Here is a 23,849-nt window from a genome sequence, read left to right as displayed (position 1 = left end):
CACGGCCTAATCTGTGGAACGTCAACTGAGGGATGCAACACTGGCATCTGTGACTTCCACAGATATCCGGTATGAGACCTGGAATCAGTCACAAATCTCGAATCCAGTGCATCCACGTTGGATGGGTTCTGCGAATAAACCAAAAAAGCAAAAAAAGGGCATCAGGCGCAATCCAGGGAAAGGAACATCACCTCCATCAACACATACATTTTCTCTCTGCCCACGATTGTTCACTTTTCAGTGTCATGCATCCTACGGGTGATTCTCCTTGGCAAGTAATAGTCCTATTCTTACCCACAGGCTCTATAGAATAGACATACTAACAAGGTTAAAATAGAAATGTTTGGAGTATCCCATCATACATTCTTTGCCAATCCATCTGAGTCACACTCTGGTTCCATTCTCTATGGCAGACGGATCAGACTCTGGCATTTCTAAATATGCCAAGAATGCCCAGCATTCTCCAAGGGCCATCACCATGCCACATATATGCACCAACATGGCATGACAGGATTTATTACCGGGTGGACTTTGTTCCATAAATGGCTACAAGATACCAAGAAGTATTACCATTATGTGAGGGCGCGTCATTTTACCATGGGTAGGCAATGTGAATTCTCTCATGAAATTATCAAGTTGCCAAGAATTATCATCATTCTACTCCGGACGCCATTTTATTGGGGTGAGTTGCAGCATGCCATGGATGGCCCAGGAGTTGCCAGATATTACGCCATTAAGTGGAGACCTGCATTTTATCACACATTATCAATAAGTGTCATCCTATAGATGCCCACAAGCTGATAACAATTAGGACCACTGTGCATGGGCTAGCAATCTACCAGGGCGGGCAGTGGACACAACACTCACACACTCCTCATACATGCATGCAGAGTTTGAGATACACATGCATGCACGTTCCAACACACATGTAGTTGCACAGAGACAGACATGCACTCACACACAAAAATACAAAATCAATTTCTTATTAAAAAATTACTTCCACTGGATGCTATCATGACTCTTGGTTCTGCTCTAGGCTTACACCTCCCTGTGATAGCTGGCTCCTGTGGTTAGAAAGCTGAAAGGACAAAATGCATAGAGACAACTGTTGGACTGCCTGGGGCTGCCTGTTGATGGACATGAGAAGGGAGAAGGGAATAAGTGGGTGTTCCTACGGGGAGTAAAGGAGAAAATGTCAGTTGCTGTGGGCCCAACATGAGGCCCAGTAGGAGAGACTCATGTGGCAGGGGAAAAGCTCTGGCAAATTGTGCTTCTCCAACAGATGGATTTTTCGCTTTGTATTCAAGCTAGCTGTATAAACACTTTTCTTAACCATTTGCTTTGCAGGCAGAATGTTTATTTCATCAACATAAAAAGAACACTACTGGAAAAACAAGCAAATGTAAAAATGTAGGTTTAATGTACAAAAAATAAAGCCACATTCACACACGTCTACATACTCACACGCTTGCACACACACTGAAATACACTAGAAGGAAAACAACTAGAAAAAAGAAACCTCTTGTGTGTGTGTGTGTGTATTTTAATTAAAAAGCATTTTTATTCTCCAATTGTGGGTGTCTCTCCAGCAACCTAGCACAACCCCAAAGACACAGAAAGCATCATGGTCCTTTGAATGATCTTGACATCTCCAGAACCACATCTGGATTGCTCGAATCTCTTCTGTATGCAGATTGGGGTGTTGTAATAGGCTGCTCAAAATTAAACCAAACATTAGTTGACTAGATACCAAAGAAAAATAGTGAAAGCTCCTACCCACCTCCACAAACCCAAATCCACCCACAACAGAGACCTATTTTAACCCGTGTCTACTTTCTTACAGTTTGACTTCCACAAATATAAGGTACTAGACCTGAATCAGTCTCATTTCCAGTGCGTCTGCGTGGGATGGCTGCTGTGAAGGCATCAAAGAAGAAACAAAGAGGCATCAGGCACGATTCAGTTCAAGGACCATCTCCTCTATCGACACATACATTTCTCTCTGCCCACAATGAATGGTCATTTACTTTTCACTGGCATGTAATCTACAGGTGATACTCTAAACACAGAAATGCCTTATTTTTAAGTGTGCCCACTTTGTCAGATGACGAATGATTACTTCTAGCAAATCTGGTGCAGTATCTCAGATTGTGTTATGGATAACGTGCAGTCTGATTAATTTGTTCACTGTTTATAGGTTTAAAAAAGAAATGAGATTGGACATGAGTATAAAGTGTCAAAAAGTGGCAGGGGATTCTGGGGGATCCATGCAAGCCACACTGCAGCCAAGCACCATCCACACACACCACCAACCAAGTGCCATCCATGCACACCACCAGCCAAGCACCATCGCCAGCCAAGCCACAATCCAAGCACCTTGCCAGCCAAGCCACAATCCACACACATCGCCAGCCAACTAATAGTCTACACACACTGCCAGACATGTGCCATCCATGCAAACTGCTAGCCAAGTGACAGTCTGTGCTTACTGCCAGCCAAGCGCTAGTCCATAACACTGCTAGCTATATACAAGTCCACTCACACTGCCAACCAAGTGACATACATGCACACCGCCAGCCAAGCACCATCCAAGCACATCGCCAGCCAAGCCACAATCCAAGTACCTCGCCAGCCAAGCCACAATCCACACACATTGTCAGCCACGTAATAGTCCACACACACAGCCAGACATGGGCCATCCATGCAGACTGCTAGCCAAGTGACAGTCTGTGCTTACTGCCAGCCAAGCGCTAGCCCATACACACAGCTAGCTATGTACAAGTCCACTCACACTGCCAACAAAATGCAGGTTCACACACAGCCAACCTATCGGCTTTAAACATAGACCATCAGGGGCTATTGCCTCCATCTGCACCCCGGAGAGACAGAAAGACTGTGGCAATTTTTTGGAGGAGTGGGGGCATTATAGTGCCCATGTAGGGCAGCCCCCACCCACAAGCAATAAAAAAATAATTCCTGGTGTCTACTGGGCTTTCTGCCCCCCCCCCGGTGGACAGATCGGGGGTTATAACCCCCACCTGCCTTCCACAGGCGCCAAAAAGAATGTCCCTCTTGTGTTGAGGATGGGGGCACTGACATGCCCATTGTGTGAAGCCCCCACCCCTTTTTAAATAAAACAAAATATATATATCCCTGGTGGATAGTGGACTTTCTGCCCCCCCTGGAGGGGCAGATCAGGGGCAATTGCCCCCATCTGCATTCCAGGGGGGGCAGAAAGACTGACAAATATTGGGAGGGGTGGGGCATTTTAGTGCCCATTTAGTGCAGCCCACAACCGTAAATACTAAAAAAAATCCCTGGTGTCAAGTGTGCGTTTTGGTCCTCCGGGGTGGGGGGAGGGGGGGCAGAAAGACTGAAAATGCCCAAATTGATATGAGGGGAGCAAAGGGCCTTGCCCAAGGGGCCCCTCCCCCCTCCCTGATGTCTAGTGGTGGATCCCTGCTTGGGAATCACCCTCCTGCGGTGATCCCCAAGAAGGGATCTACTAGAGAAGGGTACGATTGGAAAGGCAAGATTCTCCCCTTTCCCACAATACATCTTTGTCTTTTGGTGGTAGGGGGTGAGAGCCCCACGAGCGCTGAAGTAGTGAACCTGAAACAAGCCAATTGGCTCTTCCGGGACAAGCTTGGTTTCTATGATCCGGGCGAATGCGAAACCCAAGGCTTCAAAGGCTGCCAGAAGTGTAAAAATATGTTCTGTCCAACTATCCATTTATGGTATCTCTATACCTGAAAAAACTACATTCTAACAGAGATGCCAAGGAGGCACCTCCCTCTGTTATTTTGTTAGCAAGGGCATGCCCCTGTCGTATTCTATGCTTCAGATGGCATAAACCTATTATTTCCCTGTCCATGACCTATGGATAAGAGGGCTGATGTGTACTTTGCCCTCATAAAGTTATGCAAAGGGAGTAGCTTCTTATCAATTGAGAAAACTCTGTAGACCTTGCAAGGGTTACAGAAAGCACTAACAATACCACTACAGTACAACACAGACCAGGTAGGGACATAAAGTCTGTACCACCTGAAGTGAAGAAAGGGACGAGGACATGCACTTTCTAGCATCCGTCATTTTTTACATTCTTCTCCATGCAACAGGACGCTTCATTTCCTCAGTCAATTACTGTGAGAAGCTGGCCTGGTATATGATGTACAATTATGTAAGTCAACACCTTGCACCAGTCCCGATAACCATTATGGTGAATTAAGAGGTCTTAGACAACCTTAGAAAGCTCTCTAAGTGGTAGCTGTGGAGAGCAGCCTTCAGGCTCACTCCAGAAGGAGTGCAAAGCAGCTTGTTTTACCAGAATGCAATCTGTTAGTATAGATAGTATAGATTAAGTGAAAAAGAACCACACAAGGTATTTATAAAAATATGTATTTTATATGTACTCTCTAACACATACAAACATCTATCTGGAGATATGCACTATGCACACAATACTTTGCGAAGAAATACAGTAAATAGCACAGAATACGCAGTGGAACCCATAGGGGACCAAACCATGAACTAAGAAAGTGGTAGAAGAACCATGACTTGGGTCAAGACGAGGCTGAGGGGACGTAGAAGTGCTGGGGACCCAAGGAACCACTCAAGGTGAGTAGATATGGACCCCACGGAGAGCGTGTGCAGTGTGGGAACATGACTGCATACTCCGTAAAACTCCACGTGTAAGTTGCGGTTGGATTTTTAAAGATTAAGGACCCTTCCAAGTGGACCCTGAAGAAACCCCAATGAAGACAGAAGGTTTGAGAGCCACCCCACCCTTGGATACCATAGTACCCACGTTACCTACACCAGGGAAGCCGGGTGCATATGTGTGAAGTGGTGTCGAAAACCGCTGCAAACCCATGGAGGACTTCAGGAAAGTGCTGCTGATGAAGAAGGAAAAAGTGTCTGGTGGAATCCGAAGGTGGATTCTAGATGAGAGGTACCAACAAGGAGAGGGGACAGAGTCTATGTCACTCAGGGGTGACTTGGAAGACGAATGCCTTCCGATGTCGGGTGTTGCAGGATAGGTGACAAGGAACTTGACTCTGCAGCTGTGAGGACCAGGCGATGCTGAGGAAGACCTGGAGCCATTCACGAGCTGTCCCACGAAGGATGTCAAGTGCTGAGGGGTTGGTGTCTGGCAGAAACACCAACAAGCCTTGGCAAATGCACAGAATGCAGGAATTGAAGAAAGAGCAACGTTGGGACCACCAGGGTCCAGGAGACTCACCACAAGCAGGGGAGTCAGGGCAGGCCCCGAACAATCAGGGAAGCCCAAAAGAAACAAGTGTGACCCTCAGATGGACCCACAGGCCGGAGGCACTGGAGTCGCGAGAGGACCTTGAGTAGCTCACCAAAAGATGAATGCTGTGGAGCACACGATGCGATGTGGCTGAAGATTCTGGTCACTAGGGGTGCTTGAGGTTGGGGCTACATGGGGCCTGAAGATCTTTTTGGAAGGAAGTCATCAAGCCTTTGCAACTGTAAGGTAATACAGTGCACAGGGGTTCGGTTATTGCAACCCCCACGAGGGATACTGGCCTCAAACTTGGTGAGAGGGCAAGCCTCAGGAGCTGTGGAAAACCACCACCTGTGTTGCAGACCCTTTGAAGTCCGGAGGAGTTCAGGATCATCAGACTGGTCAACTAATTTGCAGTGCCTGCGGTTGCAGGGAAGTGACTCCTTCACTTCAAGGGAGATTCCTTCAGGTGTCTTTGATGCCCACAGGCCTTGGAAGGTTCCTGTATGGTGCACAGGCACAGACAATGCAGTAGACTGGAAGGGGTACGAAGTCGAGCCCAAACATAGTCCAGCGAAGTCCAGAGTGCCCAGACAGTAGAAGAAGAAGTGGTGTCTGATCTGAATCTTATCCCACGACGAATCTGGGGACTTACACCCAGGCAAGCCCTTAAGTAACCTAGGGAAATGGTTAGGACGATTCAGGTGACCCTCCCAGGAGAGGGTCTGGACTTTGGGGAGGTTACTCCCATGTCCTTTGTCCAGTTTTGCGCCAGAGCGGGAGCCATAGCTCCCAGGACTGGTTTGAACTGGAATATGCATGGGGACACCAAATGTGTCCCTCATGCAGACTGAGTGGCGCTGGCAAGCGCATCCACCCTACCCCAATACACTAAATCCTATCTGGGAGGTGGTCACACCTCCCTGTGACCGGATGCCTATTTTTATGCCTTCCCCTGCTCAAGCTTGGCTCAGCAGCAGGAGGGCAGAATTGTGACTCTGGTCAGTAGCAACCGTTTTGTGCTGTCCTGGTCAAGCAGACTAGTACCTGGAATACTGAGAGTTTAACGGAGGGCTCTTCCAGTACTTGGAATCATACCTCCCACACCGTTTATGGTGTGGGCTATGATTCCAACATGTTTGATACAAACATGTTTTTGAGATGGTCATTGCGTAATTACGCGGTGCCCCTCTAGTATATGGGTGCTTCACTGACAACCCGGGACAATGGACTCCGTAGGCTGTAGGGGTGTCCTGCTCATGTAGGGGCACCATCTCACTTAGAACCAAGCACCCTGCCCTCAGGATTGCAAAGGCCTGCCATAGGGGTGACTTATAAGTTTTAAGTGCAGTGACCCTAGATAAAGGAAACTTTCTTTTGTAAGTGGTGCTAGCACCAGCTTACACAGGCTGCAATAGCAGGCCTGTAGTGCCATTTTGAATAGTCTCCCATGGGTGACATAATGCATGCTTTAGCCCATGGGTGAAATGGACCTCCTCAAAAGTTTAGGGTTTTCACCCTTCATCTGTTTTAGCCACAAGAGGGGCTTATGGTCTGTTTGAACAATGAAGTGAGTGCCAAACAAGTATGGCCTCAACTTCTTCAGGGCCCAGACCACAGCAAAGACTTCCCTCTCAATAGCTGACCAACGTTTCTATCTGGAGGTCAACCTTCTGCTGATAAAAGCTACTTGCTAATCCTGGCCCTCTGCATTATGTTGCAACAACACAGCCCCTACCCTCAATTCAGACGCATCTGTTTGGACAATACATTGTTTGGAGTACTCAGGACTCTTCAGAATGGGAGCAGTGCACATGGCCTGCTTGGGATCATCAAATGCCTTCTGACCACTAGCTGTCCATTGAACTTTCTTGGCCATTTTCTTTGATGTAATATCATTCAAGGGAATCACTATGGACCCATATCATTTTACAAATCTCCTGTAATACCCAGTCAGGCCCAAGAAAGCTCTGACCTTAGTCTGGGTAGTGGGAGCAACCCAGTCCATGATGGTCTGGATTTTGCTCTGCAATGGTTGAACATGGCCTCCACCTAGAAGGTGGCCCAGGTACACTACCTTATTCTACCCTATCTGGCACTTGGTGGCCTTGATAGCGAGACATGCTTTCTGCACAGCCTTCAAAACTTTCTTCAGGTGGACCAGGTGATCCTCCAAGGTGGAGCTAAAGACAGCTATATCATCTAGATATGCTGCACTATAGGCTTCCAGACCTGTGAGAACTTTATTCACCAGCCTTTGGAATGTGGCAGGTGCATTATTCAAACCAAAGGGCATTACAATAAATTGATAATGCCCAATAAGGGTTGAAAATGCTGTTTTTGGTTTGGCATCCTCAGCTAATCTGACTTGCCAATAGCCAGCAGTAAGGTCAAATGTACTTAAGAACTTGGCTGAGGCCAAAGTGTCAATAAGCTCATCTGCCCTAGGAAATGGGTGAGCATCAGTCCTAGTGACTGCGTTGAGTCCCATGTAGTCTACACAAAACCTCATCTCTCTTTTTCCACCCTTGGTGTGAGCTATGGGGTACTAGGACTACTGGGCTAGCTCATGAGCTATCTGAGGGCTCAATCACTCCCAACTCCAGCAACCTTTGGCCCTCTGTCCTGATGCAATCTCTGATATGGTCAGCCTGCCTGTAGATTTTATTTTTGACATGTAGACTCTCACCTGTGTCCACTTCATGGGTACGCCAGGTGGTTTGACTGGGTGAGAAAGGGACGAGAATATGCACGTTCTAGCATCTGTGTCATTTTTTACATTCTCCTCCATGCAACAGGACGCTTCATACTCGCAGTCACTCACTGATGCATTACACACACACCCTACTCCGTGCCAGCTTCCCCCTTACAAACAACGCATGCACCAGATTCATGACGTTGAAGGAGAGCGTGGGCAGGAGCTTTTAAAAACTTTTGGCACATACTAATACCGCACCTTTTTAAGATTTTGATGTTGCTCAGAAGAACACTGAGCACATCAACTTTACATAAAATGAGAAGAACCTTATCATTTCATAAAGAAAATACCCAGAAGTCATTTCTCATAAGTAAATTCAACCCCCTCAAAGTTTTTACGAAATTTCTTAGCCAGTCTCTTGCAACTGTTGATTGAAATGATGCATAGTGCATAACAGGGTCAGCTGGTGACATTTGAAAGAGGTGGGGCGTTAAATGATTGGCATACTGCACCGCAATGAGCGAGCGTAGCCAGCTAAGCCTGAACAACCTAACGGGGGCTCGGGGGGTTCTCCCCCCAAGAAAATTTTGAAAAGAGGGAGGACAAATGGTGCATTGTCGAGCAAATTTGAGGAAGCAGGAAGGTTAATAAAGCAATTGTGAAAGTGCAGTTATTACATTAATAAAGAGATTTCATATAACATAGGTAGCTGCTTTTTCAAGCTTTCTTTCACCCAATAGTCCAGCAGGGTCTTGATACAAGACAGATAAGAGAAAAAGCAGTGTGGTCCTCGACCAGGAAGACACTCATATTTCGGTGGTAAGAAGTAAAAAGATTGGTCAAATTGAGAACCTGAAATGCAATACGGAATCCAACAACTTGCAAGTACATCTCATCTATGTTCAACAAGCCATGTTTTACCCATGACTGGAATTATGAATCACCAAATAAACTGAGCCACTGCAATCAAAAGCAGAGGGCCTCCTCAAAAAGTCTGCCTTTAAGAGATTTCTCTCAGCTCATGTTCTCTCTATATTTTCTCTGGAAGTTGAAAACTCATCACAGTCTATGCACAAACCTGAACCCTTCTGCACATTCCAACACCAGAACTCATTCTTGGCCATTTAGTTTGGAGCCATTCATACCAGGAATCCAGAAAATACCTTTAAATAGAGTAGAAGATATTCCAAAACAAGGAGTGCTGAAATGTTGCTTAAGATAAGATGTACACACTAAGTACTATGGCCAAGAGCACGTAATGTCCAGTCAACAATAGGCTTAGGAAAAACCAACCATTCTGAGAGCACCTCCAGTCAAGATCCTTCACCTGAGACTATGTGTTCCCAAAGATGTAGTGATATGTTAACAGTTGTAGCTAGACTTAAGGCCTTCTAACTGATATACAAGGTGAAGGATCTGGACTGTAGGTGCTCTCAGAATGGTTGGTTTTTCCTAAGCCTATTGTTGACTCTTTCCTCCCCTCTCCCTTTGTCCTCTACACTGTCTCTATCTGTGCTTTTCCCCTCACTTCCATTTGTCTATTTCATCACCTAGAGCTCAGTTCCTTTACTTTTTCTCTCCTGGCATCCTCTTTCTATGCTACTTTTCTTTATTTGTTTCCGACTTTCTCTTTATTTACATATGTGCTTCGTTTACTTTCTCTGTTGCTCTCATTCAGATTATTTCTTTTTCTGTCTTGCGTTCTTTCTTGCTCTTTTTCTGTCTTCCCTCCTTTCTTGCCATCACACCTGTCCCATCTCTTTCTCATTACCCTTTCACTTCACTTTCTTCATCCCATCTTTACTATCCTCTCTTTCCCTTACTTCGATTTCCCCTTCTTTGTTTTTGTTTCCCTCTTCCCTTCTCTTTCTGTTCCTTTTCTTTCACCACTTTCTCATTTACACCCCCTTCCTCGCTCTATTTCTCTTTCCCTTTTTCTTTCCTTCGCCCTTCTTTCCCACCATAGTCCATTGAGACACATTTGCAGGCACTGTAAGTTGAGTTCAGACTCATAAATTTGTAATTGCATTTATATAGCGCTTACTACCCTTGAACAGGTGTTGAAGTGCTTTACAGGGCTGTCCTGCCAAATCCAGGAAGCTGCGTCACCGTAGGTCTGAGGCAAACACCGAGTGATGTCACAAATAGAAGACGAGGTCATACATACACACGCACACACACAGACAGACACAGGTGTGATTCTTTTACACCTGTGTCTGTGTGTGTGCGTGTGTATGTATGACCTCGTCTTCTATTTGTGGCCTGCGTGCCGTGCGCACTATGTAATTTATTAAGAGGCCGGGCGAACAATTGTGGGGACCCCCCTGCAAGGTACATGGAGGGGCCCCGCTCCAAATTTAATCCGCAACTCTCAGGCTAGAATACAGTGCTGAGGGGGCTGTGGGGGCCTGTGTGACGCCACTGCTGTAGAGGTGTTAGGGCCTTAGACATGTTCATAGAGAGTTAACATGCCACAGAAGAGGCCGGAGGTCGGGCGCTGAGGAACCAAGTGATGAATGTGACCCATGGAGACCACAAACTAAATCACACAAACAAAACAGAAGTTCTAGTTGTCACTTATGGGCAAAAGAGTGGGATACATTTTCAGCCAAACTCACATCAGATACAGCTCCCTGAAGCCCGAGTGCGAGCTCGACACTTCAAGACGTATGGGTGGAGACGACAAGTGATTTTGGGTTCCAGGGTCAAAGAAAAACACCTACCGGCCCTTAGAAACCTGGACTCCAGGACCTCGGGATTCTTGGCAGTGGCCAATCCCTCAGCAGACGTGGTCTCTACAGAACTCTACGAGATCTTATCCACAGTTGAACTTAATGCAGGGCTGCCCTGGGCCCTCACAGGGGGCCCTCCCAAGAGGGCAGCCCCACCTTAGTGCCACAGGATGGCACACGACGAGTTAGCCTCCCAGTGTTTGGGACCCTTGTGGGTCCCCCACGTCCACGTCACATCCGGGCAGGAGGGGGTGGGGGAAAGAGGTACATATACCTCTCCCGCTGGAGTAGTTGTTTATACTGGTGTGCAGTTTTCAATAAAGGGTGTTAGCAACCAAGCATTTCTTTATTTTGCCAGGATCAAAGGTCTGTCCGTGCGGGCTGGGATTGACGTGACGGGCGAAATTCTAGAAATGGAGGCATGGGTTTCCACCACTGACTTATTTGGTTGAGGGGCCCAGGCATGCGCTAGAACTGCTTGCTGGAGAAGCTGCGGCACTCCACTGAGATAAGTTGGTTGGGGGTCCCAAGCATGCGCTGGTTCAGCTGGCTGTAGAAGCTGCGGCACGGACTGGGGGGGTGTCTCCCCTCCCAACAGTTAGGTCGGACACCGGGGAGGCATGATTCTACTTACCCGGGTAGTAGGGCACTGCGGACAGTAATGAAATACTTTGGGCGTAAGTTAGGCAACCTATGGTAGGCATGGGTGTTACGATGAGCAGAGATAACCCCACTTGGAGTGTGGCGAGGGGCTCGGTCAGAGGTTGCCGGGGATTCCTCATGCAGCAGAGTTCACAGTGCCAGGCGCAGATTCGAGGAACAGGGGGGGTTTGGTCCATCAGGCATTGGCATGCTGCATGCCAAGTCCACTGGGAGTTTGAAAGAGGATGGGGCGCACCGCCCAGAGTGGGCATAGGCTTATTTTGCTGGACTTGGGAGGGGCCCTGGAATCTGCCAAAAGGAGGTGAAGAGGTCTACCTTGGTGGGGGGCCCTGGCTGTGACGGTGGCCACACCCAGAGCTGTGGCGGAGTTACAGGGCGATCCAGAGGCTGTAAGGTACAGAAGGGTACCCTCTGCACGAGCACAGTCAGGGTGCTGAAGCCAAATATCCACAGGGAGGTCCTCGCGTTGGACCCTGGAGGAGCGACGGCGCCCCGTTAGTCCTACGGGTGGTTGTGAACCTGAGCAACCGGGGGATCATAATGTACAGAGACCCTTGCTGGGTTGAGCTGTGTTAACCTGCAATCCTACACTAATATGGGCCTCTTTGGTAGTGATTGTGTTTCGTTAGGTCAGAGTACCTTACTTGGAATAGGTTTTAAACTGTGATTGCACTTCACTGCCTATTGCATCCTTGCACTTTCTGTGTTTACTTAAAGCGAATGTTTGTAAAGAAGGAACTAGGGCCCAAGACCTGGATATTATTGTTGCAGTCCTCTCCTCGGAGAAGGGAGATAGTGCAGAGTGAACTCTGGCAAGGCCTAAATGAGAATAGGTTCGAAAAGTTTTTAATTTTCTTTTTTTTTTTTTTTTTTTTTTGAAACCGTTTATTACAAGTCTTAAGAGTATACAAGTATGGGCCTACAACCTTCCGGCCGGCCGCTAGCAATGATAGAAACATACGACATACATTTATGAAACACGTGGTGTTACGGAGGAGCATTTCTCAGTAGGTAAGAACGTCAAAAGCCACATCATCCAGACCCCATTATGCGGTTTCATTTTAAATTAAGAACAACAAGAAAACCACACCCACAAGGCAACCCACAATCGAAAATAGCAGCACGTGCTCCCCTAGAGGGGGGATCCCAACTATCCACAGAAGTCTAAAGAGGGGGAAGAGAACAGAGCGAGGACTGGGGGAACCCAATGCCCGGCAGCGGGGGAATGAGTCGGCTAAGGGGATGGGGCTGGCGAGGGATCAGGCAGCAGCGGCGGCGCACAGATACCCCCGCGGTAGGCGTTCCAGGGGCCCCATACTTTCACCCATGTCGCAGGCTTTCCCCTCGCCACATACACCACCTTTTCTCGAAACATGCACCAGTCCATGTTTTCTTTCCAGGCCGAGACCGTCGGGGGCCTCTGGGATCCCCACAGTTGAGCAATATCACGCTTGGCTATCATATATCCCAGAGTCACCCACCACGTCTGCGGCGCCGAGTAATCAGTCGGTTCCCACACATTCAACAGGCATCTCCTCGCTTCAGGCAACAGCGCCACATGCGTAACCAGTCGCAGCACCTCATGTACACCACGCCAGAACCCTTCCACCTCCGGGCACTCCCATAAAATATGCAGAAAGGTCCCCAAAGCACCACACCCACGCTTACACAACCCATCTCCGGCATAGCCCATACGCAGAAGCTTTGGCCCCGTCATGTAGACCCGGTGGAGTATCTTGAGCTGGACGAAGCGAAGGCGAGCCGGTATGGCCACCTCCTTCGGGGAGGCCACCGCGGAGGTCCAGTCCTCGTCGTCCAACTCCAGCCCGTCGGCAACCCAAGCCGCACGAAGGGCAGTCAACAGGCCCGAGCGGTCGTTTATCAGCTTTTTGTATATCAGTGAGATCGTGCTGTCCGGGACGTGCCCATCCAGCATTCTATCCTCCAGGGGGGAATATTCCGGGTTGGAGGCAACGTCCGAGAAGACGGAGCCCAGCGCATGACGGACCTGCAAATACCGAAAGTATTCACTGCCCTGCAACTGAAATTCCGTCTGCAGCATATCGAACGTTTTAAATCCTCCCCTCGTCCAGAGATCCCCCACTTTACTGATAGCTATTATGTCCCACTTCTCAAAGCCCTTAGAGGTCCACAGGGAACCTAACCGCTCAGACGCGTATAGTGGTGACGCCCGGGTCAAACGGTCCTTCCACCCCATAGCTGCATTGGCCGCGTGCCAGACTTGCACCATGACACGCGTGGGGCCCGTCAGACGAGCGTCGGGCGCGCTAGAATAGAGCGCTCGATTGTAGTCGCCACCTGGCAGGAGCATCTTGTCCATTTCGAATGCCGGGTTTAAGGCGGGCCCGTATAGGCCATGGTTAATTGCAGCGAGCTGGGAGGCCCAATAGTACCGTTTAATATCCGGGAGGGCAATCCCCCCGTCATACCATGGGAGCGTCAGCTTCGCCAGGGCAATACGTGGCCTCCCGTCCCAGAACAGGCGGCGTTGCAGACTCTCCACCTCACGGAAGTAGCGCGCCGGGACTAAGTCCATAGTGTTCTGCAAAGCGTACAGGAAACGCGGCAGAGACATCATCTTGAACAATGCCGCCCGGCCGAGCGGCGAAAGCGGCAGGCGCCGCCAGCGTGCGACATCTACCCGCAGGCGCTGGAGGGGGGGAAGCAGGTTCCGTTCATACCGGGCCTCCGGGTCCAGAGTAATGAAGACACCCAGGTACCGAAATCCCTGCGGGGCGATCTGGATCGGACAGCCCCGCGGGAGAATAGGAGCCTCCCCAGAGAGAACATACACGCACGATTTAGCCCAGTTGATGACGAGACCGGAGTTACGACCAAATGAATGTAAAACATCAACCAGCACTATAAGTGATTTACGTGGGGAGGCTAGGTACAGAAGGATGTCATCAGCGTATAGGGATACGCGGTCCTCATACTCGGGGGTCCAACAGAGACCACGGATGGAAGGCTCCCACCGCAGCCACTCCGCCAGGGGCTCCAAGGCAAGCGCAAAAAGAAGCGGCGACAAGGGGCAGCCCTGTCGCGTGCCCCGGCCCAGCTCAAACGGGGCCGATACTCTCCCGTTCACGACCACCTGCGCCAATGGGCCCGAATACAACAATTTGACCCAACTGATGAATCCTGGGCCAAATCCAAACTTCGCAAGCATCGCCCAGATATATGGCCACTCAAGCGTGTCAAACGCCATGGTGGCGTCCAAGGACGCCAAAATGGCCGGTTCCCGTATAAATGGGACGCGCGCGAGCACCCCATGCAAACGCCGCAGGTTAAGGGCTGTGTTGCGATGGGGAATAAAGCCAGACTGGTCCTGATGAACCAGATCTCCCACCACACCGACCAGCCGATTGGCCAGTACCTTGGCGAGAATTTTGGGCTCCGCATTCAGTAGTGAGATAGGCCGATAAGAAGTAACCCGGTCCCGAGGTCTCCCTTCCTTGTGGATCACCACGATTGTAGCCAGACGCTGGTCAAGCGGGAGGGAGCCCAGCGAGTGGGCCGCCAGGAACATTGCGCGGAGGTGAGGCGCCAATGTATCCGGTCGCAGCTTATACAACTCGATAGGGATACCATTCGGGGCCACGGCCTTGCCAGAAGCGACCGAGCGTATGGCGAGGGCGATTTCGTCGGAGGTGGGAGCGGCGTCCAGCGACACCCTGTCCTCCCCGGAAAGGGAAGGCAGCGCGATATCCCTGAGCAGGGCACGGGAATCCTCTTCAGAGCAAGAAGAGACCGGGGAATACACCTCGCGGAAATAATCCGCGAAACAGGAGACAATTTCTTCTGGCTCAGTTACACACACACCATTCGTTTTCTCAATCAGCTGGACCACACGATTCGCTCTCTCCTTTTTATCCAACCACGCTATCAATTTACCAGCCTTATCACCCACATCATACAGTCGCCCCTGCTGCTCTCTACTAAGGCCCCTGGCCGCCTCCGTAACGAGGGCCCTATAAGCCGCTTGTTTGAGCTGGAGGACATGTAGTGCAGCATCCGTCACCCCATCTTCTAGATTACCCTCCAACTCAGCTATTTCAGCCTCCACCCGGGTCACCTCCTCCCGCTCGCACCTCCGGGCGTGGGAAATAAGGGATAGGGCCTCCCCTCTGAGTACTGTTTTGAAGGCCTCCCACAGGGAGATAGCCGAAGGCACTGACCCCACATTCTCATCAAAATAGCGCTGGAGGGATTTAATCAAGTCAGCGCGAATGGTGGGGTCGCGCAGGTACCAGGAATTGATTGGGACCACCCTGCTCTCACCCCTCGGAAAGACATCGAAATGTAACAGAAGCGGGGAGTGGTCCGAGATACCCCGTGCCAAATGGCGCACCTCCCCCACCCTCCCGACATAGGCCGCCGGGACAAGGACATAATCAAGCCGTGAGAGACTACCATGGGCCCCCGAGTGGAAAGTGTACTGCAGCTGCGTGGGATGTTTTAAGCGCCAGCAGTCCACCAATCCCAGTGTATCCAAGAGGCCGGATAGCCACGCCTGTGCCCGGGGGAGGTCCCTAGGGGGTGACGATCCACAGTCCCAGAAACCACCGCGTTGAAATCCCCCCCCACCACCAGAAGCCCCCCCGGAAGGCCAAGGAGGAGGCGCCCCAGGTCTGCAAAGGTGGTCGACTGCAACCCCGGTGGGACGTACACTGACACAAAGACTACCACTTTGCCCTCCATTCTCCCCACCAAGACAGTGTAACGTCCCCTATCATCGTGGAGCACCTCATCAATTTCTAACGGGAGCGAGTTCTTTACCATGATACCCACACCCCTTGAGCCTGACGTGAAGCCCGAGTGGGCCACGAGGCGGTAGCCACGCCGATTCATGGCACAGAAGGAATTGCCAATAAGGTGTGTCTCCTGCAGAAAGACTACATCGGGCGAGAGTCGCTTCAGATACTGCAGGACCACACCTCGTTTGATCCTGTCCCCCAGTCCATTAACGTTCCAAGACAACAAAGTTAATTCCCTACCCCCCATCATACACAGAAACCATCATTCGTCCCCCTGAGAGCACAGTAGAACCAACACAAAAAAAGGGTTGCCTTGTGATAATAACGAACAACACCCCATCCCTGCCCACCCACCCCAACAGAACTCCCCCCTCCCTGCACCCCTGCATGAGCCCAGACAGCCCCCCCAACGTGCAGTGTGCCTGTCGCCCCATAGATAGTTAAACTAACTAGACCCCCAGAGGAGGAGGGAGAACCCCCAAGAGACCCCACTCAACCTCCATAGGAGGGGAACTTAAGCGAACCGACGTATGGTCAAAAGTGGCATCATTTTTGTCCCGAGCGAGGCCTAATATTAGTCCCTCAGTCTTGATCCGGCGAGCCCTCTCCCCCGGCCGCTCCCCCCCCGCCACCCCGATCCCCAGACAAGAGTATCCAGCCAGTCCCCGGCCGCTTCGGGACGATCAAAAAAGTGCGTGCGACCATCCACCTCCACTCGCAGCTTAGCTGGGAAAAGCATGGCGTATTTGAGGTTTAGGTCCCGAAGACGGCGTTTGACACCGAGGAAGCTCAGTCTCTGCTTCTGGACCGCAGGGGTGAAATCAGGATAAAAATTAATGTCCATATTGTCAAGTCTAATCGGTCCCTGTAGTCTGGAGGATTGCAGGATAGCGTCTCTGTCCCGAAAATTAAAAATCCGGGCAATGAGAGGTCTCGGAGCGGCTTCGACCTTAGGCCTTCCCCCGGGAACCCTGTGGGCCCTCTCCACAGCAAAGAATTTACTCAGCCCCCGTGGCTGGAGATGGGTAACAATCAGGTCTTCCACGAAAAGGTCCGCCGCCGCCTCCTCACGTCCCTCAGGCACCCCGATGATACGGATGTTGTTCCTCCGGGCCCGACTCTCAGAGTCCTCCAGGCGGCGATCCATCAGCGCACTCGCCCGAGCAAGCCGGCGCACCTCCGTTTGTAGGGCCGCCACATCTGTCGTAAGGCCCGATGCGGTGTGGGCCAAAGAGTCGACTCGGTCGTTGGTCTTGGAGAGATCGGCCCTTACCAGGCCAACATCCACGAGGACCGAGTCGATCTTCTGCGCCAGTGTATCAAAACGCTGGCCCACCGAGGCCTTCATCTCGGCGATGGCGCCCATGACATCCCGCAGAGTCAGATCCGTGGGCAGATCGGGGGCATCGGTAGGGCCCTCAGGGGACCTGCGTGGCACCTCGGGAGATCCCTTCTGGAGGGTATATCGATCCATGCTGTTGGACTGCGCCACGCCGGGTCGATTTTATCTTTGCCCGGTCACCATCTTGTTTCGTGGCCATGGTCCCAGTCTCCCGGTCGCACCAGCCACGTCGTGAAGGGCAGGCAAGCCGGTCCACGGGCTCCGGGGGGGTGCCACCCCAGATCTGCGGGCGGACCACAGCCGGCGGGCAGGCAGGGTCCCCCGGCGAGGCCACACCAACACACAAAGCCCCGCGACCCAACCTCGCAGAGACAGCAAGGGGGGTGCGAAAGCGAAAGCGAAAGTGCGGGGTACGCGAGCCACCAAGCCCTGCCCGCCGCTGTTGTTCACTTTGTCACTGGATCGCCCCACAGCGCAAATCCGGGGTTCGGCTAGGAGGAGGCCGCAAACCTCAATCGGTGCTAAAGCCGGTGTCCGAGGTCCGATTTGGAAGCGGAAAACGGGTGCCAACTCAGCTCAGGCTCACCAACACAGTCCCCTCATCTGGGACAGGATATGTTCAGGATAGTCATAGGAGGTCGCGGAGGTCCTCGGGAGCCTCGCACCTACGCGGCCATCTTGGTTGCGCGCTAGGCTCCTCCCCTCTATGATCGAAATAATTTTCTTTTTTAATACGGTTTTTAAACATTGAAATGGTTTATTTGAATGAATTTGTGTAATGTATGTTTTGCTGTCCTGAAGTAGGGTCTTGAGTAGCCCCAGTGTACTAGAAGTCCCAGAGTGGGAGCAACTATTCTCAAAGCTCTCCAAAAATGTCAATAGTCTTCACATTTGTATGCATTTTATAATGATGGATTTATGTATGTTCAACTTTTATGATCTTGAAAATTGAAATAAAGTTGAAATGATGACGATGAACCAGGAACTGGAAGGAGAAGACAAGGCTGGCACGGCAAGGGAGAAGTAGCCAATGAAAGAAATCCGAAATAGTTGCGGCACACCTTCCTTCAAGCCTTGTCTTAACAAATGTCCTATGTGGAGTGAAATTATATGTTTGTATATATATTTATGTGTTTTATATATTCTAATTTACAGCCCTGAAGAAGTTCATTTCCAAATGAACGAAAGGCTGGATCTTTTTATTGTCGGATGACATTGAGAATAAAGGATTTACTGACACAACTAAACAAGAATACGGGATTTATTGAGAAATTTCATCTGGTGAGTGCTCCACTCCACCTTTGTCTTAGTCTTTTCTCTGCTTGGCCATTGGCACCAAACTATGGCGGGTGCCGGAGTTGTATGTGCACACTGTTTTGGACTACCTGTGGATATAATCATAGCAGGGAAGTGCGGTTACCTGGTCCGCCATTGCCCGCTTCTGTCTTTAGCTTCCTTCAAGCCTTGACTGCTAAAATACTCCCCAGACAGGATGCTTTACCACCATACTCTCCATTGCCATCTTTGAATGGGCTAATACGAAGGTAAAAACATAAACAACAGCCATCTTGAATAGCTGCACAGATAAAGACTCTGCATCGCTTCCTGCAAGGTCAACTGGGAAGAAGAAGACATGGACACCAAGTAATCTCAGAAGAGCGGCAATAGTCAGGCCCCAAATCTTACAGGAATGCTGACAAAAGACACGCTGGAAACGAGTGTGGCCCTTAACAAATGGGGAAGCACACTTTAGGAAGTTCTGACACAGCGGGTAAGAACTAAAACTGCCCCCACCCCGAGTCTCTGAGGCATTCACCATCATATTCTCAAGCGTCATAATACAGGGGCAGGAATGACTCTATACCCCTCTCTTGGTTCATCTGGGTTTGTCTGAAAACCTGACGGACCAAGTCTGGAACAGTAGAAGCATCCTCCCAATATTGTTCACAAGCAGAGTACCCTTTCCGGTTTATCAATAGTTGCAACTTCTCATGAGATCTGGAAATGACAGATGTTGTGTACCTCTTGTTCAGGAGAATAGTTTTTTCATGCTTTTTCTTTTCATATTTAATAAGGCGAAAAGTTCAAAATTATGCGACAACATCTGGAACATGACACAGGTTTCCAATGGCAGAGAAAAAAAAAACAAAGTGTATCATCTCAACTCACACAATTTACAAGTATTTGGTCAGTTTAACAGTAAGAGGGATCATATCTCTGATAATCAGAGTAACATTACACATACAGGCAAACAACAGAAGCGTACATCTACCTACAACTCAGGCTAATGTTACATGTACAGATCTAGTGCCGCTCAGCCGAGGCTGCCAGGTAACTTTGTAAAGGCCCCTGAATATCTCTAGGGCTGGAAGCCTCAGGCAATAAGCATCCGAAGACTCCGGATTGCTCGCAATGGCAGTAAGCTTCTGGGATGACTTGGGGACTTCCTTTACATATCCAAGCAGGGCCACCATGGGGGAGGTGACAAGCTTGACAGAGAGAATAGTCTTGATTGCCGCCAACATGCATATATCTGTGGACACTGCCAGGCCATCTGCAAGAAATCTGCATTTGTTGCACATCTCTAACAAGTGGTGTCTACGGCTAGCGTGCTAGCCGCTGGTAAATTGCTCTATGTATATATTTTAGGTGTATTAGTCTAGGTGTGCCTCTGGGTGAAATATCTTTAATCTGTTAGCAGTATTCTATTCACTTCACTTATGCAATCTCATTGCCCGCTTCTAGTTCCCATGTTGTCTTGATGTGTAAATCACCTCTTGCAGTTTAGCCAAACTACAACTGTACATTTGTGTAATCAGGTTTACGGGGCCAGGGATCGCAATGACCAAACTAATGAATCACCAGGCATTTCTGGGAGTAACTCTGTTGTACAGCATCGAAGTTGGCAGCATGTCAGAATAACCATAGCTGTGATAGTATCACATTGCAAGTATTCTGAGAGCACGATAAATGTGTTATTATTGTAGGTGTCCCCCAATGTCACCAGTTTTTCTACTACCCAGCTGTCTAATCACCTGAAGGCTAGTTAATTCTCATCTACGGTTATGAAGCAGAGGAAAGTTTAGTGAATATGGCCTTTCTTGCCCCACCAGTTTATCCAGCCTACTCCATGCCCAACAGGTGCATCTTACTGTATGGACGGCACCACATGGATGCCTGACCTTCTGCCAAGACCAGTACTCAGTGGAACCGGAGGCCGCTAATTCCACTTCAATGCCACGGTTTGGTGGTTGTCTAGTATTGTGGACGCAGTGATGGCCAAACTGTGCCTGGATGTAAGGTGATATACTTCAAAGTTGGGAGCTTGAACTCCCCATGCTTGTATGGCTATTATACCACACAATTCAGGGCTGTCTACCTCCCCGCACTGATTTTTATCAACTGAGAATATTGAGATCCAGCTTCATTTAGCGGCATCTGGATATTCTGAAATAGGTACAAAAACACCATCTTCAGAAGGCACTTCTCCCACTCCCGATATCTGCACTTTGATCCATCTATCTGTTTAGTACTTTGGTCAGGCACTTTCAATAGTTTTCACTATTTAATATGGACAAATCCCAATGACACCCAACTCACGGGTATCATCGAGGTTTCTAATCGCCGCCTCAGCGGTACCTGCATCTCAGGGTTAGGTGTTCACCTGGTTAGGGACATCATTGCTGACTTAGACCAATTAGTGTTTAATCCACACCATTCCCCTAATATAGTTATTTCAGGATCCTTGAGCAATAGCAGAATATTGTGTGCATCCATCGAGAGAACGATAACTGTAGGCCTCTGTGATGGTGGAAGAAGGCTGGCAAGTTCCTCTACAGCGAAGGCCAAAAGGATAGAAGAGAGAGGACAGCCTCGCCTCGTGCTCCTATGTATCGATATTGGAGCAGACAATACATTGCGGACATTCATTCTTGCCCTCAGGGTGGTGTATAGTAGAGGGATCCATTTGAGCCCAGCGTTGCCCACTCCCATCCTTTCTATTAGTGTGAATCAAAAGGGCCATTCTACGGAATCAAAATCTTTGGCTGAGACTAAAAACTCCACAACTGCCTCAATATCTGGGTCAACTTGGTAAGTAACCATGAAAGTGTGCTCTGGTTATCTGCGGTTGATCACCCCGGAATGAAACCAGACTGTTCTGGTAGGACAAGACAAGCAAAAGGGGAAGTAACCTGTCCGCAAAAATGCTAGCAAGTATTTAATTGTCAAAATGTGTTTGTGGTAATGGGAGGGCTGGTGATCACACCTATGTGGTGGCTCATTAGGTTTTAGTAATGTAATCACAATGGCTTCCCACATGTTTGGGAGTCGCGTAACTCGCTCACGCCTCATTGTACATTTCTAGTAGAACTGAGGAAAGTTGTGATGCGTATTCTTTATAAAACTCCACTGGGAGCCCGTCACCACCTGGAGCGGAACCATTTCTCATGATTTTATTGCAGACCTAATCTCTTGGGCAGTGATGGGGTGCACTGTGGCTCTCTTTGGACAGATCAAGCCATGTCATGGTTGCCCTATCCAGATACGTATGTATACCCTGGGCTGGAATATCCGCCGATACAGTGTAAAATTCTGTATAAAAGTCTCTAAAGTCTTGTAGTCTATATGCGGCATCGCCGGATTCTATCGCAACTATGTCTGAAGCCACCAAAGGTGGTCGAACATACCGGGCAGTGTACAGCACGGGTGCCCCCTGCCCTCGCCGCACCATCGGGCAGTAGTATGCTGATCTAGGAATTTAACTTCATTGCCCTGCGCCACAGGAATCCTGCCTTTTTAGGTTTAATATAGCTAATGTTGGTTGAGCTGAAGTACTCGCATAGTCTCACTCTAGTGATATCGCTTGCTCTGGGCAGGACATACAATCTCTCAGAGATCTTAATATCCGGTGACTCTAGTTCTGCATTCATCCCTAATAATGGGTTTAAAGGCTTCGTACTGTGTTGCCACAGAGGCAACCGAGATCTAGTTTACTGGGGGGTGGGCTAAAATTGTTTGGAGGTATTCTGTGTAAAGACTGGGTCTGACAGCTCAGGTGAGTGCAGTCGCTACATTCTATTTATCCCCACATAGTTGGAGACGGTCCAAGCCATCAGAACTGGAAAATTATCAGAAAACGTCCTAGGTAAATATGTTATAGTTTCAGCCCAGCCCGTTGCATCTCCAGATCCTACCCTGTAATCAATCCTGGAAGAAGTGCCAGGGCTCTCGTCAGGAGACCACTGCAGCATGCACAGCACATTACAAATGCCACGCTGCCAATGATAGCAACAACACAATTACTAACCAACACACTGCTGCATGTGTGACAATTCAGACTATTACAGGCCCCCAAAGTTAGAAGAAAAGCTTTGGTGGCAGGTAATAGTCATTTTTAATGTATATTGAAGTAATAAATACCAGTTGTTGTGGTCATTTCTAAATGAACCAAAAAGTGCCACCATGTGGCAGACTGTCACAAGTGCCTGTTTTGACAATAAAGTGCTGGTGCCGAGAACCGGACACCACCGGCTCACATAAAGCACTCCTTGGAAGGTATTCCGTGTACTTTGGAATGTAATGTATACACACTGCAGTTGGGGCATTCAACACGGTACAAGTCTGGCCGCTTCTACTGGTGCATAATATCCCATAGATCTTCTTGTGCTTGGGTGTGCCGGCTGCACCCACTGCCAGTGCTAGCCAAATCAGCTTACAGCATTACATTAAAGTTTCCTCCCTATATTCAGAGTGAGTGGAAGTGGCCACAAGCTTGCCTCTAACTTTAGTTTTAAACAAAAAGGGGACTGGTGAAGTTGGGGCCATACGTATTGATCAATGCAATGTGTGCAAAACCCAGCAGCCCCTGCACAACCACACATCTGCCCTCTCCATTGCAGAACGTGTCCAGAGGCCTAAACCACAAACCTTGTTACACCAATATGGCCCCTCCCCCAGCAAAGGAGGAATAGAAAGAGTAATAGAGGTATGAGCTCCAGCATTTGTCAAAATTATTAACTTCCGCAGAAGCACCATACATTTCCTCAATTGATGCAACATCTACTTTATGTCTATTGAGGTCCGTGCTCACCAGTCAGGCCTTGTGGTGGTCATTCATCCCTCTCACAGTCCAGGTGGGAAGCCGAAACAAACATCCAGGGCGTGCCCCAGTCATATGAGTTGGTTCTGCAGTTCCTGCCATCTCTTTCCTCTAAGCGTATCTGTCAGATCAGAAGTGTTTCTGACATCAGACCCCTGTGTTCTAGTATTAGTCGCCCAAACAGCCCTCCCAACAAACCCCTACCCACATTGCATGAGTAACAGTGGCGGTTTGTGCATAGGAGCGTGGAGGCATTGACCTCTAACTTCCACACTGCGACCCACT

The 23,849-nt window shown here is 49.3% G+C and overlaps 1 protein-coding gene across 1 annotated transcript in view; it reads right to left on the bottom strand.

The window, feature by feature from the left end:
* Positions 1-1,693: 1,693 nt before the first annotated feature.
* LOC146822492 (uncharacterized) overlaps positions 1,694-23,849 on the bottom strand; it is a 65,109-nt gene continuing 42,953 nt past the window's right edge. Inside the window, exon 3 of the mRNA XM_085613603.1 lies at positions 1,694-1,915. The gene's annotated coding sequence lies outside the window, so the exon portion shown is untranslated. The remainder of the gene's footprint in view (positions 1,916-23,849) is intronic.

The sequence above is a fragment of the Triturus cristatus genome, chromosome 6 (genome assembly GCF_964204655.1).
Source record: "Triturus cristatus chromosome 6, aTriCri1.1, whole genome shotgun sequence".
Lineage (NCBI taxonomy): Eukaryota > Metazoa > Chordata > Amphibia > Caudata > Salamandridae > Triturus > Triturus cristatus.
The sequence above is the reverse complement of the archived record's forward strand: the minus strand, read 5'-3'. Positions and strand labels throughout refer to the sequence as shown.